General features: G+C 36.8%; 1 long non-coding RNA gene across 1 annotated transcript; it reads left to right on the top strand.

Annotated features, from left to right (window-relative positions):
• The first annotated feature begins 1,241 nt into the window (after positions 1-1,241).
• Positions 1,242-17,071, top strand: LOC136851736 (uncharacterized). Its single transcript, XR_010856953.1, has 4 exons — positions 1,242-1,864; positions 5,763-5,934; positions 6,807-6,966; positions 16,473-17,071. It is a non-coding gene; the product is annotated as an uncharacterized lncRNA (long non-coding RNA).
• The last annotated feature ends 499 nt before the right edge of the window (positions 17,072-17,570 follow it).

Consider the following 17,570-nt stretch of genomic DNA (forward strand, 5'->3'; position numbering starts at 1 on the left):
CCACATAAATCTTTCAGATGAGTTTATAGACATTTTTTCATTGGTTTTATGGCCCCATAAGCTAAAAATTATAGCAAAATTCTCCAATGGCCATCTAATCAAGTTTAGACGGTTAGGATTGGATGTTAATTTAAAATTTCTAATTGCCCTATTAACATATAACTGCTTCCTTTTAAGGAAACTAAAGAAACCAAAGAAAATGTGGAATCAGACGGATTCTTCACCATGTCGTCCCAGCGTCTAAACGTCCATATGTCATTTCAAAAAGTCTCAACAAATTCAACTCAATAACTGAGACCCGTTGTTCTAAATATTTGTAGAACCAATAGTACTTTAAAATCAACTCCAAAGTCCTTTGGTTGCTTGGGTAAAATTCGTATGAAGTTATTTAATTGCCTTGTTCATGTAGTCATTTCAGAATTGTCATTGTAAGAATAGCTATAGTTGGCGTGTGTCCTCCCCTCGCCCTTACTACTGCACCGGCCGAATCACCGCCATTGTGACCGTAAATTAGAGCTGTTATTTTTCCGCGCAACGTATTCATCACTAGCAGCGATATAAGATAAACCATGCGTAGCAGGTCACACAGCAGCACAAATTTTTAACAGCAGTGCAATATATTTGCCAAGGGATGAAAATACGGTAGATAAGACTTAATTTTATCCTTTTAAATACAATTTTTATTCGACCTTCACGGACTTTTGAAGCTAATCCAATGACCCCTAAATGGATAGAACCAGGTTAAGAACCATAAGAAGTTTAAGCGATGTAAAAAAAAAGACACTAGAGCAGTTTCCCAAATTTACATTGTATTAAGATATTATGGGTAATAATACTTCGTATCTGATGTTTTTTTTTCCCATATTGCTAAACCGAAATTATTGTAATTACAGTAAGAACTTTACAGTGAGTTGAAAGTTTTCTGCAATATACTAAGTGATGGACTAAAAGCCGAGCAGTCTCATCCAATGATAAAAATATTTCTGATGCAAAGAACCCAATAAATATTGCAATAGATATTTACTATTCGATATTTCGTTTAGTCACGTTTCCTTTTGGTTGATCAACTCACATTGAGCAGAATCCTTTCAAAATTTGCGTTTTGCCAGTAAACTATAGCTTAACTGACAAAAACGTTTTATTAATTTCAAGTATTATTTTTAATATACTTCGATATACAACAGATTTTACTTGGTGTTATTAACACTGATAATATTTTTTAAAGGTTACTGTCTGATGAAAGTTGTCTGATACTATTTGGAAACCATTTAGTTAACAAGTATCCTTGCGTGATCTCTCCTGTGCATTACAATAATAAACCAGTACGTAGTTTATCGTTAACTCGAGACTACCTTTTCGAACACGCCGTACGTTGCCAGTTGCTACTTCATTTTATGAGTATTTTTAATTCTCACACCAGCCAGCAGGTGCCCTCGGAGTTTTTCTATTCTGAAGCAACTTCATCAATTAGGAAAAAAGTAAAATTTACTTTCAAATAACAGTTTTCAAGCTAAGTTCATAAATATATCACGTTTATTATAAATCTCGCCCCTTTCTCACTACATTCTACTGAATTTTACGATTTGCAATTAAGATTTCTTTTTTATGAGTATAAATATCCTGTTGATATCGAGTGCAGAGTTATGACTAACATGATTTGAAAGACTCATATTTCAATATAGTTATTGACATCACGACTATATACCTAATGAGAAAGTATGAATGCAAATTATTCTAAAATACTGACAAATCAACGGTAATAGTTCCAGACATGGAAGAAAAAAAATTACTGGAACCCTGTAGAAGGGCAGAGCCGTGAGCTGCCGAGCAATCGGTCTAACACCGACTTCATCTCGCAGAACAGGTAAAGGGTTTTTTTTTCCAGTGAGACGTTGTTTTGGCATTTTAATAACAAAAATTGAAGAATTTGTGCGTTATAATAGTATGGCTTTCAGTTTTAACGTGGAGTGTGGGTATAATTCTTCGAATATCTTTGCATACGTGTGTGTAGGCTATGATAAATGAGTTTGTGGGTTCCAAAAGGTGCCTTGGATGGTACGGGACCAGATAATTTTATACTCTTAGTATTTTATGGTTTGAGAGTAGTGTCTGATGTCAACTTATTCTGGAAAAAATCATATTACAGCTTAAAGGAAATTTTAGCAGGTTCTAAGCTAGGTTACCACTGGAATCGAATAGGTTCAACAAGTTTCTTGTAACTTCCGTTCCTTTTGGGAAATATTAAATGGAAGTCAAGAAGGTATCACAGAAAAACAGAAACCAAATCAAGATAAAGTAATACACAATTGTACTACGGGTTGAAATACCTGAAAACTGATTAGTAATTACGTTTAACTTCTCATGAAATACAAGAATATTTGTTCATACTGTTTATCTTTTGAGCGTTTTTTTACCCTTTATTGTGGTGCAAGCAACTCGTTTCTGTATTTTCCCAATCCCTGGCCGTCAGATGATCTTAGTGTCAGAAATTTAGCTCCACGAAAATGAGGATACCAAAATTTACTGAAGTCTCTTTGACTGACCATCAGTGGGTAATATATTTTAATAATTTATAAAATTATATTTAAAATGTTGGTGTTACATTGTATCTGTGGATTATCCTAGGCTTTTGGCAATAGTGATTTTAAGCATTAAGGTTTTTTGTGTCGTCTTGCCGAATTTGATTTTTTTTTTTCGCTGGAGATTTTTGGTTATTACGTCCTTTTATGTGTAACCACAATGGGGGACTGCAGTTTGAAAAAAGACCACCAAGTCCTAGACCTTAATTTCAGGATAGGCTGGAGGATGGGTGTCGTTCAGTGGCCATTTAAGTAGGACTTGGTTAAGTTAGGTTATAGGTTAGGTAAGGATACATGCTCATATTTTACCAAGTTGTAGAACAACACATTAGGTTAGGTTGGGGGCAGTAGAAGTCGGCACTATATGTAGAAAAAGCTTTTATCTACATATACTGGGATTGACAGAATGCAGAATCATGATCCATTATCTGGGCTAATTGAATTGTGATGGGTTACATTCAGTATTTTATTTCAACTTTAATTCGTTTACTTTTACACTATAGCATTATAACATTACTATACACAACAGTTCTCATCATTATTGGCAAGTTCTGACTGGGTTTCTGTAAATTTGCTCCAAGATTCATTCTCAATGCATGTTACAAGATAGATATAAGAAGTTTCACTGCCCAGGTAGAGATTAAGATATTCACGTCCCCTGCCAGCATAATGTTGTTTTATGGTCTGCTGAGGGCCAATGAGATGACTACCAATAAACAGTGATGAGTTGATAAGGGTAGTGATTAGGCTAGGATGAAGTAACACATCCTGTTTCCCAGATCCCTCAAGGAAATCTTGGAGCCTTCTTACGAGGGTTTGTTGGAGATCTTGCAGATAGTTCACATTATTGTGACTTTGACATGCAGTCAGTACATTTTGAAATGAGGTAAATTACAGAACTTTCAGGTTCTACGGTTAAATATGACTCATCAAGCATTACACAGATGTGTAATGTTTGATGTTTGATGCTTCTCTGTTGACACCATCAAGTGGCAGTTCCTTCTCAGTTTCACTCATACCTCTCCAATTATCACTTTAGTAGCGTCAGCTCCTATGTTCATGGCACTCCTTTTTGCTAATCATTTTATCAAAGGACGCCATTCTTCTCGTCATAGTAACTGGATCATCAAACATTTCTTACCTAGCAGTAGTAACTGCTGTTTTTGACACCCTTTCTCATATCTGTAGTAATATATCTAACCATTGTTATCATTGGGATCTTGACCTGTAGTTCCTGAGGTGAAAAGGCCTTTGTAAGGTTTGTTGGCATTCAGTTTAACATGGGTCAGAACTACTTAGACAGTTCACTACAAAACAAGGCTAGAAGACCAGAGTAAACAGGGCCATTAATCTTGATGTGGAAGGTGGAAGGTTGCTGGTCTCAGGGAAACGATACAACAAGCATCCGGTAACTGAGCTATAAGGCAAAGCTTGTGCACAGTGATTGGCTTATCTGTTATTGTGTGTGCTAACCATGAATATTTAAGTTAATTTGAACCGGTTTAACACGAATGAAAGTATTAGTTTCTAAACATTATAGGAAGGCTAGTGTATTAAACGATTGAATGCTTGACTATGATGGTGAGGGAGGGTCTATTCCAGCTCTAGTAAATGTATCTGAATTTGAGTGTGATCAGTAATGGACACTCTTCACGGTCAGGTGGATAATGGTATTTTTTCTGATAATCCGGTTGCAGAGTTGAATCCTGCCTGTGCTTAGGCTCTGTAGTCACAAGGATATCCAAACTGTATGAAGAAATCTAGACATTAAGAGGGCATTGTGGTTATTTCAGTTACAAGGTTATAACTGTTTAAGCCTGTATACTTGCATTGGCTGCAATACAAAAATACCATTAATTAGACTTTTCGTTTTCTTTGCTTTAAAAAAACAACATTGTGATCAAAGTCCCATAAAAATCATGCCCAGATCCATCATGGTCAAACTGTGGACAGTATGACCCGCAGATGATCAGGTATAGCTGAAACATCACATTGTTAAGCAATATTAGAATCTGTTGACACAACTATTTCAGACAGTTTTCAAATTATAAAACTCTGCTAGCAGTGAAGTTTTGCCCATTATTAATATATATTAATGGCTACTTGCCTTCAAGCAACCCAGAAGGTGCCTCGGTTGCTTTCAATCAAGACAGTAAATAAAATGTATTTTTTTGTGCAAGAACTTGTGAAGAACATTAGTGTGAAATTTGCCAAGGATGTATCCGACAAATTGCAGTTGACAAAGTAATTTATTGAAAAAAGTAATTTATTTAAAAAAAATGCTTGACAAGCAATTTACGAAAAACATTTTTCCAAGTGTGCTCGCCCTTCCAAATGCAGTTGAATACAGCAGTGGTAAATGAGCATCGGTTCAAAGACTGAAAAAATCGTTCCCGAATAGCATTCATTTTTAACTGGTCGGATGGACGCAGCTTATGTTAACAAATAGCAGCAGATGTATTTAGTCTAGGATTAGTGGTTTTCACTAATCCTAGACCTAATCTACATCTGCCCCATTCGTTAACATAAGCTACATCATCCTAGACTAAATACATCTGCTGCCATTCGTTAACATAAGCTACATCATCCTAGACTAAATGCATCTGCTGCCATTCGTTAACATAAGCTACATCCATCCGACCAGTTAAAAATGAATGATATTCGGGAACGATTTTTTTCAGTCTTTGAACCGATGCTAATTTACTGCTGCTGTATTCAACTGCATTTGGAAGGGCGGACATGCTTGGAAAAATGTTTTTCGTAAAATGCTTGTTAAGCATTTATTTTAATTGAACCTTTACGCGGTCACCACTTTTTAGAGCCTTATTAGTATTCGGTTTTTTCCAAATCTATTTTCTTAAACATTTTTTTTTTTACTTTAGTATTTATTTTCACCAATATAAGCCTTCCAGGGTTGTCATTTTTTTCGAGTATTGTTTTCTCTTGAGCTCTCTCTTATTAGCAATCTTTTGTCTTTAGCATGATAAAGTAAAATGTTTATAAGCTTCAGGTGCTAGTCCAACGTAGTTTGGAGGAAAGTAAACAACTGTACTGTGCATTATAACATATTCCGGAAACATTCTCCTGTGTATGAATCAAATCACTTACATGAAGAAATTAAAAATGTGTTGCATAGAGGTTTATAAAACTTTCGGATTAAAATGTTATAGTTTTTCTTTTCAGATGTGTTTAACTGCCTGCATGTACAAAATCAACTGGCCAAAGGAGGCAGCAGAAAGACTCATGTGGAAAGCACAATTTGCATTTGGCTCATGGGAGGAAATTGTCAAATGACCAACCTGGATGAGACAGGATGAACTGAGGCAAGCTTTAATTAAACACTGCCGATGTATGGGTATGTAGCTGAAACGTCATATTTTGGGGTAATTTTAGAATCTATCGACGAAAATATGTACTCAAATTAGGAAACTGTGCCAGCAGGGCAGCTTTACCCATTATTAATACTATATAATGGCCACGTACCTTCAAGTGACCTTAAATGTCTTCCAGTTGTTTCCAATCAAGATACTAAATGATGTTTTAGTTTTTGCGCAGGATCCCTTGAAGAATGATATTGGTGTAAAATTCGCCAAGAATGTGTTTCACAAATTACGGTTTGACAAAATGTTTATTGAAAGTTCAACACCTAAAATAAGTACATCTGCTGCCGTGGTCTTCATCGATGATCAAAATTTAGCATAAGCTACCATCTGATTAAAAATGAACGATGTTCGGGAACGATCTTTTCATTCTTTGAACCAATGCTAATTGCCAGTGCTATATTCTACTGCATTTGGAGGGGCAGGCACCTGAGGAAAAATATTTTTCGTCAAATGCATCTGATAAACACTTATTCCACTTGAACCGTTACGCGGTAACCACTTCCAGTCTTGTTAGTCTACTCTTTTCTCCAAAATCTATTTCCTTGGAAAACTTTTTTGGACTTGAGTATTTTTCCACCCATATAAGCCTTCCAAAGTTTTATTTTTGTCTTGATCTGTGCTTTCATTTTAGCATTTTCATTATCATTCTTTTGTTCAAGAGGACCCGGTTAAGTTTCCTGCATAATAATAGGAAAGTAAACAACTGCGCTGTGCGTTATAGCATGATATTCCTGAAACATTCTCTATATGAATCAAATCACTTATAATATTTTGAATTTGGGGATTAGTGGTTTAGCGGTTTTATACAACTTAAAGTTGAAAATGACCCAACTTTCCATTTCAGATGTGCATAACTGCCTGCACTTAGAAAATCCGGCTGAAGGTGACAGGAGAAAGACTTTCAAGTGGAAACCCCAATTTTTATTTGACTGATTGGAGGAAATTTTAAACTACAGGAACTTAGATGATAGAGGATGGACTGAAGCAAGCTTACATCAAACACTGCAAGTAGAACAAAGGCTATGTGGTTCAAGAGATGACCCCTTTAATTCCAATCTTTCCTTAGAAAGGTTTTGATATCTTATCCTAGGTAAAAAAAAAAAAAAAAAAAAGTATACTGAAAACGATGGTTGAGGGCTTGAAGGCCTAAACCATTGCGTTTTATCAGATTTCTGCAATTTGTGCAATTTTTATGCATTTTTTGCGATTTTCCGTTTCTATTTTCCATTTATGCCATAATCATTATGTTGATACTAAAATCATATTTTAAATGAAAAAGTGTGGAAATTAAAATATTTCATTTAAAAAGTTATAAGGTGAATATTTTGCAAGCAATAGGTATTTCTTATGTGTCAGATAACTAAAAATTATATAAATATTAGTACTTTTTTCACTCAAAAGTGTTTCATATAACACTATTAATTACTCTATCAAAACAAAACTTCACTACACAATTAGATAGTTATCAGTTAATTATCACTACACAACTGATAGCTATCCTTTCATTCATTTGATGGTCTTTGATCAAAACTTTCATGGTCTTCATTCATCTGATTCTGAATCATCAGAATCAGAGGAGTCAGCATAAATGTCGGTGAATTCATTCTCAAATTCATCAGTTTGCCTCTCTTCAATATGCTTGCTAAGATCTGTGGGCTGTTTATCACACGTAAACCACACTGGTTTATACGCGCCATCTTTCTCTTCCCATCCTTGTTCAGTTGATCTTTCTCTGAAGATGTAGTTTGTCCTCTTGATTTTCTGCGTAAGGCAGTCGTGGCATGGGGGTGACATTTGGCATCCAGTCCAGTAATATTGGATAGTAGCGGTTCATTTTTCTTTGGCTTATACTACTACTCAAAAATTTCTTTTCTTGCTTCATTCACTGATGTGGCTTTTGGCATTACATAAAGAGTACTAACAAACTGTTCTGTGTTTTTGCTGCTGCCAGGGTCTGGTGTTATTTCTTCTCCCAGCATGGAAAGACCTTTGAGAAAGTCATCATTTTCTCTTGCAATCTGCACTGACCTTACTTTAGCCTTTCTAGCAAAGCTGGATTCATAATCACACCCTGTTTAAACATGTAGGCCTGACAGGGTTTTGCATACGTAATACCTAGATGGTTTGGTAGGTTATTAATGTCTATGTATCGCCTTGTGTTATCTGATGACCAACCAGTTTCCATCGTTATTCTCAGGTCTACCTGTGAAATGAAGAACAACAACAGAATCAGTATATCAGTATCACTTGCCCTCACCACAACATTACTACCACTTTCGATCTGGCAGAGATGGTAAACGATTCTTTTATCTGCTTCTATGTGGCCACAGCAATACACGGGGACTGAACTATTCACCGTTCCTCCCTCGCTTCTGAACTATGCACCGTTCCTTCCATACTTCTTTAGCTCTGTGCTACTTTTGCATGGGTTGCTATTACCTTCTTGCCTTGTATCACTTCAGCATATTTGTCATCTTTCCACTCTTGAATCAGAAATTTTATTGGGGCTGTTTTGTAGGCCTTGGATTTCAGGCTGGTTTAAAGTCTTGAAGTCGAGTTTGTGCACTTCCAATGATAACTCTGTCACACTCAATTTCACGTCTAGCTCCTGTTCAACGTCTTTGATGCTCCTTTTATATGTATCAAAAACTGCATGAACCTCACTGGCATATGTCGTGCACACCATGATCAAAAGCTTCCTCGCCAGGCCACCATATGCATCTGGAATGCTTGAATGTAAAGCTTGGACAATTGCCATCTTGTCATACCTGTATATGATGACATTAATTTCATCTGGTACACCATGTGACACCAAATCATTCAGATGATTGGCTAAGGCTGACCTGGATGTCTTATTCATTGAGCCACCGATACCTGCTAGAGTCAGTGATAAAGGTGACAGAGGGTATTCAAAAACCCTTGCTAAATCAATTTCCTGTGTGCAGGCTAGATATACAATACAAGTCGACCTAGCAAATCAGTGGTTGTTTTCAGTACAGCATCTTTTCCCCCCTAACTTTTCTTGCAACTTCTGCACTTGCTAGATTCTTCACTCTCCTTCTCTTTATGGGTTTCTTGAATCTGTCAGGGTCTTTGATGCAGCCCTCAATAAACTTGTTTTCATGCCTCACCAGTCTGTATAAACTTCAAGAGATCCTCTTCAACGCCTTCCTGTCGACAGGGTATACAAATTACCATCCTCCTGCAGGTCATCACTAAAGGGGTTAATGGTTTCATCTATGTTCGCTGACAAATTTGTGAGGTCCTTATTATTTCTTTTAATCCGAAAATTTTGCAGCTCATGTAAAGATTATCTTTGTTGCTCATGTTTGCCTTCTCCACTAAAGCCTGAACAATAACACCTCTTGCAGCTCTAGCTAAGACCATCGTCTAGTTGCTGGGAGACTGTAAATGAACTCCTGCCTGTAGTTGAGAGGCTGCATCTGCATTTACAGTGCATTCTACAGCCATATCCACGGGTAGTCTTGCAAAACTATTTGAAGACAATTGCACAGAAAAGTTTTCTTTAGAAAGCTGGTCTTTCAGACCAGGATGCTTTTCTTCAATGTTTAGCAATTTGAAATAGCAAAGAGTTATATACTTGAATAATTTGGCTTTCCACCAGCAAAAAAAGATGTCTGTCATTTTTCCAAGCACATAGGTGAAAAGGTCCACATCATTACTTCACATAGCTCTGCTAAACAGTAAGCAGATATCCACAAGTGCTATATACTGTGCCCAGTACTTGGCAGTAGATCCATGGATCCCTTCTAATGTTTCATAAAAGATTCTGAAATAATGAGACATCAGCTTCATAAAAACTGGCTTTGCCCCTAACTTTATGTAGTCACTTTCTGAGGGATATTTAAAAGGACTGTTATTGCAGTAATTATTCCTATATGCATATCTTGGTTTCCCTGTTGAGAATGGAAAAGTTCCTGGTGCTTCATCCTAAGTGCAGTTGCTAGAAGAACATGTAGGCGTTTGCCTCGATTATAATATCATCCCAACAGAAAACTTCTATGTGGCCACAGCAATACATGGGACTGAACTGTTCACCGTTCCTCCCTCACTTCTGAACTATGCACCGTTCCTTCCATACTTCTTTAACTCTGTGCTACTTTTGCATGGGTTGCTATTACCTCTTTGCCTTGTATCACTTCAGCATATTTGTCATCTTTCCACTCTTGAATCAGAAATTTTATTATGACTGATTTGTAGACCTTGGATTTAAGGCTGGTTTAAAGTCTTTAAGTCGAGTTTGTGCACTTCCAATGATAACAACCCTGTCACCTTCAATTTCGCCTCTAGCTCCTGTTCAACATCTTTGATGCTCCTTTTATATGTATCAAAAACTGCATGAACCTCATTGGCATCTGTCTTGCACACCATGATCAAAAGCTTCCTTGCCAGGCCACCATAAGAATCTGGAATGCTTGAATGTAAAGCTTGGATAATTGCCATCTTGTCATACCTGTATATGATGACATCAGTTCCATCTGGTACACCATGTGACACCAAATCATTCCGATGATTGGCTAAGGCTGACTTAGATGTCTTATTCTTTGAGCCATTAATACCTGCTAGAGACAGTGGTAAAGGTGACAGCGGGTATTCAAAAACCCTTGCTAAATCGATTTCCTGTGTGCAGGCTAGATATACAATACAAGTCGACCTAGCAAATCAGTGGTTGTTTTAAGTACAGCTAGCTTTACATTTTTTCCCCCCCTAACTTTTCTTACAACTTCTGCACTTGCTAGATTCTTCACTCTCCTCCTCTTTATGGGTTTCTTGAATCTGTCAGGGTCTTCGATGCAGCCCTCAATAAACTTGTTTTCATGCCTCACCAGTCTGTATAAACTTCAAGAGATCCTCTTTAACGCCTTCCTGTCGACAGGATACAAATTACCATCCTCCTGCAGGTCATCACTGAAGGGTTAATGGTTTCATCTATGTTCACTGATAAATTTGTGATGTTTGATTATTTCTTTTAATCAGAAAATTTTGCAGCTCATGTAAAAGATTATCTTTGTTGCTCATGTTTGCCTTCTCCACTAAAGCCTGAACAATAACACCTCTTGCAGCTCTAGCTAAGACCCATCATCTAGTTGCTTGGAGACTGTAAATGAACTCCTGCCTGCTAGTTGAGAGGCTGCATCTGCATTTACAGTGCATTCTACAGCTTTATCCACGGGTAGTCTTGCAAAACTATTTGAAGACAATTGCACAGAAAAGTTTTCTTGAGAAAGCTGGTCTTTCAGACCAGGATGTTTTTCTTCAATGTTTAGCAATTTGAAATAGCAAATAATTTGGCTTTCCACCAGCAAAAAAAGATGCCTGTCATTTTTCCAAGCACATAGGTGAAAAGGTCCACATCATTACTTCACATAGCTCTGCTAAACAGTAAGTAGATATCCACAAGTGCTATATACTGTGCCCAGTACTTGACAGTAGATCCATGGATCCCTTCTAATGTTTCATCAAAGAATCTGAAATAATGAGACATCAGCTTCATAAACTCTGGCTTTGCCTCTAGCTTTTGTGTAGTCACTTTCTGAGGGATTTTTAAAAGGACTGTTATTGCAGTAATTATTCCTATATGCATATCTTAGTTTCCTTTGTTGAGAATGGAAAAGTTCCTGGTGCTTCATCCTAGTGCAGTTGCTAGAAGAACATGTAGGCGTTTGCCTTGATTATAATGTTGTTCCCAACAGAAAGCTTCTATGTGGCCACAGCAATACATGGGGACTGAACTATTCACCGTTCCTCCTCACTTCTGAACTATGCACCGTTCCTTCCATACTTCTTTAGCTCTGTGCTACTTTTGCATGGGTTGCTATTACCTTCTTGCCTTGTATCACTTCAGCATATTTGTCATCTTTCCACTCTTGAATCAGAAATTTTATTATGACTGATTTGTAGACCTTGGATTTAAGGCTGGTTTAAAGTCACCTGTCAATTTCAGTTTCACCTTTAAGCTCCTGTTCAACGTCTTTGATGCTCCTTTTATATGTATCAAAACTGCATGAACCTCACTGGCATCTGTCTTGCACACCATGATCAAAAGCTTCCTTGCCAGGCCACCATAAGAATCTGGAATGCTTGAATGTAAAGCTTGGATAATTGCCATCTTGTCATACCTGTATATGATGACATCAGTTTCATCTGGTACACCATGTGACACCAAATCATTCAGATAATTGGCTAAGGCTTACTTAGATGTCTTATTCATTGAGCCATCGATACCTACTAGAGACAGTGGTAAAGGTGTCAGAAGGTATTCAAAAACCCTTGCTAAATCGATTTCCTGTGTGCAGGCTAGATATACAGTACAAGTCGACCTAACAAATCAGTGGTTGTTTTCAGTACAGCTAGTTTGGAATCTTTCCCCCTAACTTTTCTTGTGGCTTCTGCACTTACTAGATTCTTCACTCTCCTCCTCTTTATGGGTTTCTTGAATCTGTCAGAGTCTTTGATGCAGCCCTCAATAAACTTGTTTTCATGCCTCACCAGTCTGTATAAACTTCAAGAGATCCTCTTTAACGCCTTCCTGTCGACAGGATGTACAAATTACCATCCTCCTGCAGGTCATCATGGAAGGGGTTAATGGTTTCATCTATGTTCGCTGATAAATTTGTGAGGTCCTGATTATCTCTTTTAATCCAAAAATTTTGCAGCTCTTGTAAAAGATTATCTTTGTTGCTCATGTTTTCCTTCTCCAATAAAACCTGAACAATAACACCTCTTGCAGCTCTAGCTAAGGCCCATCATCTAGTTGCTGGGAGACTGTAAATGAACTCCTGCCTGTAAGTTGAGAGGCTGCATCTGCATTTACAGTGCATTCTACAGCCATATCCACCAGTTGTCTTGCAAAACTATTTGAAGACAATTGCGCATAAAGGCTTTCTTTAGAAAGCTGGTCTTTCAGACCAAGATGCTTTTCTTCAATGTTTAGCAATTTGACATAGCAAAGAGTTATATACTTGAATAATTTGGCTTTCCACCAGCAAAAAAAGATGTCTGTCATTTTTCCAAGCACATAGGTGAAAAGGTCCACATCATTACTTCTCATAGCTCTGCTAAACAGTAAGTAGATATCCACAAGTGCTCTATACTGTGCCCAGTACTTGGCAGTAGATCCATGGATCCCTTCTAATGTTTCATCAAATAATCTGAAATAATGAGACATCAGCTTCATAAACTCTGGCTTTGCCTCTAGCCTCGTGTATTCACTTTCTGAGGGAATTTTTAAAAGGTCTGCTATTGCAGTAATAATTCCTATATGCATATCTTGGTTTCCCTGTTGAGAAAGATAAAGTTCCTGGTGCTTCATCCTAAGTGTAATTGCTAGAAGAACATGTAGGTGTTTACCTCGATTATAATGTCATCTCAACAGAAAGCCAATGACTGACCCTTTGGCTAAGGCCCCACTCTCAGCAAGAGTGGAGTCAGTCCCTGTTCCATTTAGATAGTAATCTAAGACTTCCAGATAGTCGTATATGAGGTGAAAAGCACCAACCATTACAAATACACGACGAAACTCAAGCTTAAAACTGTCTTGCAATAAGAGAGCAGGCTTGGCAATGCCTAGGTCATACGTGTTAGGGATGTATTTCTCTCCACACTCATCTGTAACTTTAAGACTTTGGGTGGCAGTCTCTTTGACTACATCGGGTCTTGTTGGAAATTCCATGTTCTGTATGTATCCCACTGTTTGAGGTGGTAAGGGCCAAGAAACATCTCTCCATTTCTCAAAGCTGTATGACTGTGATTCGTCAGTTTGTCATGTTAGATTCAAAGCTAACAACTTTAACATTTTACACACTGGCTCCAGGTCAGGTTCAAATACTACCAATGTTCTTTTTTGTTTGCCAGATGCATTTTTCGAAGGAATATTTGGTTCATCGTCGACATGAGATGATGTACAATTTTCTTGCATCAGTGCTGGTGGTGATTGTTCTTGGGGGTCCTTGAGCTTTTTCAAACTTTGGTACATTTGGTAGCATATCCCCTGCGTATCATGGTGAGAACCTTCTCCAGACAAGGTGTCAGTATTTTCATCATAATTGTCCCATGCTAGGCCGGTGGAAAGATTCTTCGCACGAACTAAACCATCTGGCAAGCACTTATCTTTTTCCATGATAGTTTGTGCTAATACAGTTTCATACCCTTCAGCAACATGGCATCCAATGCACTGACCAGAATTATTTAAAACCTCTAAAACTTTCCTGGATCCTTCCATTGACTTCAATCCCATTCCTAAAAGTATATGCTTGGAGGGTTTCACTCTACTCTTGGTAATCTTGTACTGTATATGTCATCATCTGTAGAATTTGATGTGTTATCTGTCTTCTCTCTCACTTACGCCAACATCACCATCTGCACCAGTATTGAGCACTTTGTAAAAGTGAAGCAATTCTTCAGGCGTATCCACTTTGTTTTCTACTAGGTTATCAGCAGTTAGTTTTGAGGAAAATTGTCTCATCTAGCTGCAATATCTTCTGCCTCAAGTACAAAGCAACAGCTGTTATTTGTTTTTCCATGGCATCTTTTGCAATGGATAATAAAGTAGCCTTCTTTCTTACTTTTCATCTTTGCATCAAGTTTGTCTCCAAAATGAGACACGCTTTTCCAGCAAATAATCAGGTTTTGAAGATGTATTTCTTATATGTTCCCTTCTTTGAAGTTCCAAGAATTTGTCATTCAACAGCACAAGAGGGAAAGACTTCTGTATGAATATTTCAGACTCAATAAATCTCTGCAATTCTTCTTGGGCTTTTGTCTTTTTCAATGCGACCTTCTTGCACCCCACCATCGCTAACTTTACTGAGACTTTTCATCTTCAAAACATATCTTGTTTTGCCAGGAATCGTGATAATGCACTTCTTTTGCTAGGAAATCAATGTGACCATATTCATTTCTAAGTGTAGGCCTTGGATTCCATTGAAAGCTTTTGATGGTCTGTTCAGCCATTTTGTTTGACAGGTACTGACATTTTCATTTAAACCCCCTCTTTTCTTAGCATTATACACACGGGACTTGTGACAGAAAATGCATTTATGCCCCAAAGCACCAGTACGTGACACATTCAGTTTTGTTTTGATGATCTAGTGTTAGTACTACAAACATCAGTTACAGTCTGTTTTGTATTATCAGGTCTAGTTTTAGAAATACAAGTATCGGTGTTAGAGCTAGATTTCGTTTGGTTTGTAATATCTACTGTTCTTCTGACAGCAGAAAAAACTTTGCGACACCTGGGATGATAGCCATATAAATGAAAGTTATCATCACTAATGGACAAGACCTTGGTGCACACTCTCACATACTTTGAAGGCCTTGTTCCCTGTGCCATGTGTTCTGCTGATCTTCTTGCCGTGGCCCATGTTTGTGCTGTAAAAGGACGTGTGGTTTCTCCTGCTACTGACCCAGGTCCAGTGTGAAGAATACATTCTAAGAATACTTGATCATCCGGAGGGAGATATGCAGCAAATTAAAGTAAACTAAGTTGGGTTAAGGTAAAGGCCACATATACAAGAGTATCAACATAAAGATTATAGAATAAATGGAAAATAGAAAACGGAAAATCACAAAAATGCATGAAAAATTACAAAAATTGCAGAAATCTGATAAAACGCAATGGTTTAGGCCTTAAAGCCCTCAACCATCGTTTTCATCATACTTTTACTTAGGATAAGATGTCAAAACATTTCCAGGAAAGAGTGGCATCAAAGGGGTCATCTCTTAGACCAGTAGGGCTTAGCATTCATGAGTTGAAAGTTAAGTTTATATTTTCACCATCAGTTATCTTGGAAATGTCAGTACCAGTTAGGTTGCAAAGTAGGTAAGTTCTCTTTCAAACGTAGCTCATTTAACTTATTAGGGAAAGTAATTTTGAATATAACATATCCATAACAGTCTCTCATCGTTTTTTTTTATTGCATTTCATTGTTACTAGTTCAAAAATGCTCTGAAAGGTAATATTGTCCTCTGGTCCCTGCAAAATAAGATGAGAAACTAGGTTAGTTTATTGCATTTTGTGGTAGATAATGCTATTTGGTAAATGTATATGAATTTAAATTTAGGTTTCTAAGACATTTTAATACATATTTCAAAACAGAGATGTTTATTTGAATGAGCTCAGTTATTTTACTTGAATTCAGTTTCAAAAAAACAAACGTTGACATAATTTTACCAAGAAACACTTTGGAACTCATTTACTTATGCTCCTGTGAGACTTTGACTTATTTTTAAGCCAGAGATGATGTTTGATAGGTAATTTTCAGTTCTGGATAAGTTAGATTTTCAGAAAGCACATATCCCCTGAGAACTAATATTAAATGGAATTTATGAATGTTACATTATTTTAGTAAACAAATTTTGTAGTTACTGAAATTTAAAGATTATCGAATTTTTTTATTATTTTGATAAGTGCTGATTTGGGTTCATTGTATACCGAAAAGTACTAATCTCGCATAAATTATGAAGAATAATTCTCTCATTCTTCTTTCAGAATACAGTTGGTCGCTTACTTAAATGGAATGAATAAATAACCACAAAATTTAGTGGTTCTGTACATTAAGGATTCTGTAAACTTCAAGAAAATCTTCAAGAAAATCGAGAAGAGATCCGTGGGTTCAAGAACAAGAATCAAGAGTATATCAGGATGTGGAGTGCAGGGGCTGATCCTAATTTTGAAAGTTCTTGTTTAAAAGGTTTTTTCAGTGAGGCTCTAAGTACCTTGACATTGTCTAATTAAGTAACATTACAAAGACTATCTTGCTGTTTATAAATTTTGCCTCAGTTCCTAAAATATTTAGTGTTTTGATGTAGTCGATTTTCTTCACATAAGAAATTTTCAAGAAAGAATTAAGTCTAAATTTACTAGATCTCTATAATTCACAATTTCATATGACTTTCAATCGTCACTTCTAACAAATATGTATTTAGAGCCTCGTTTATAAATCTCACTCTCATCAGTGTAATGGCATCTGTGGAGGCTTGTTAGCACAGAATTTCTCAATTGAGTTTATTTTTAATATAGAAGAAGGTTATATAACTTACAGCCACAACCTGGGTAGTCTTAGTTATCTGTGACAGCTCTACTTACAAGTCTGCCAGTCTCTTAATCTCTGTGATGATATCGTTTCAACTTAATGGATTTTATTTTTAAGTAAATTTAAGGCTTCAGCGCCTGTAAATTATTTAAATTTAAATTATCTGAATTTTAACGTGATCATAATGAGATTTTCAGATTTTATCAATCTGAAAACTAACTAAAATTTTGGATACCAGATAGAAGTCAGTCTATGTTCAGTGAATATCAGATGTTGCTGACAAGCAAACTCTGCTGTATCTCTAGGGCAAAATTTGTTGAAATATCTCAATGAACTTACATTTAGATCGTTAAATAATGACATTGTATTTTAGAATGATACCTTGCCTTGATTTTATTTTTTGTTTTTACATCGTCATGACTGAAACTTCTGAAAATCGGTGACACGGTTGGGAAAGTTATTAGTGCTAGTCTGAGCATCAAACTGTCAGTTAGTTGAGGTACCTGAGTTTCTTTTTCGAGGTTCAATGCCACACATGATTCCAGAAGGTTTAT

This window comes from Macrobrachium rosenbergii, chromosome 24 (genome assembly GCF_040412425.1).
Source record: "Macrobrachium rosenbergii isolate ZJJX-2024 chromosome 24, ASM4041242v1, whole genome shotgun sequence".
Lineage (NCBI taxonomy): Eukaryota > Metazoa > Arthropoda > Malacostraca > Decapoda > Palaemonidae > Macrobrachium > Macrobrachium rosenbergii.